The sequence below is a fragment of the Dipodomys ordii genome, unplaced genomic scaffold (assembly GCF_000151885.1).
Source record: "Dipodomys ordii isolate 6190 unplaced genomic scaffold, Dord_2.0 Scaffold101, whole genome shotgun sequence".
In the NCBI taxonomy this organism is placed as follows: Eukaryota; Metazoa; Chordata; class Mammalia; order Rodentia; family Heteromyidae; genus Dipodomys; species Dipodomys ordii.
In genome coordinates, this window is record NW_012267317.1 from 3620255 (window position 1) to 3621565 (window position 1311).

Here is a 1311-nt window from a genome sequence, read left to right on the forward strand (position 1 = left end):
CGCCCGCGTCCCCGCCGGGCAGCTGGGGGAGGGGCTTATCTGTGCATTTGAGTGACAGCTCACACGCGCCCTGCGTCTCCCCGTCCCCCCCCACCCCGTCTTCCAGCTGCCCAAGCTATGGAGCCAACCACCCTCACCCCAAGAGGCGAGAACACGAGGCCTGACCCCATCCCCAGACCTCCAAGGCCTGTGGCTTCCCACAGCCCTGCCGGATGCACCCACGGGGTGGGGGGATCCACGGCAGACGGCGGCTCTGTCCCCCGGCCTGATGCGCCCGGCAGGCATCCTCGGGGCCCCGTGCCCAGGCATGCCCAGAAAGCCGGCCGAGACCAGGCTCTGACCTCAGGGACCAAAACCTGCTTAGGACGGACACCAAACCTAGCCGAAGCACGGGCATTCGTCCAGCCCTGCTCGGGCCGGAGTAGATGGTCTTGGAGAGGAGAAAGACGTGGGCCCGGGAGGCACCTGGAGGACGTGGGGCCTGGTGGGGCTTTGAAGAGGAGTGTGGCGAGGAAGGCCGAGGGTGGGGAGGCCCAGCTGGAGAGGAGGGGCAGGAGCAGGGACGGTCGCCTCGCCGGACAGGGCGGCAGTGCAGCATCCCGGACAGGTTGACCGACAGTGACAACCAGGAACCCGACCCGGGCCCAAAGGAAACGAAGCCACGGACAGAAAAGCCTCTCCGCAGGACAGGACGCGCTTCTACTCTGAAGACATTCCGAGGTCAGGGGTCAGGACCCCCAGGGCCAGGATGGGTCTTCAGGACCCAGCTTCCCGTCGGCGGCCCACCGCCCTCCCTCACCGGGATTCCGACGGCACAGCATCCCCCCTCCCCCCAGGCCCGGGAGCTTGGCCCACTGCCGTCGGTCCACAAGCCCACCCGCTCCTCCTCTCGAAGGGGGCGTGGCCTCTGGCGGGCGGGGCTCCCGGGCTGGCTCCGCCCCTTTCCCCCGCTCCCCTCAGGCCGCCCTGGCTGTGGCTCCCCACACGCACCCCTGCCCTCTGGGGGATCCCGAGGCCACCCGTGCCTGGGGGTCCCCACTCCAAGGCCACTAAGCTCTGCTTCCCTCGCTCTTTCCAACTACTCACCCAAGCAACCCGCCCGGACTCTGTGCCATTTCCTCGCGGTCCTGTGGAGCCCGAGCCCCGACACCCCCGTGTTCTATTCGGAAACACTTCCCCTCTTGCCCTCACTTTCTCACACAGAGACAAAGACTCCCAAGCCCAGAAATAGCCTCGCAAGGAGCTAACGACGCAGGCCGAGCCCTGCCCCGCGCGCGGCAGGGGCGCCCGGCCCCGGCGTGTGTGTCCGAG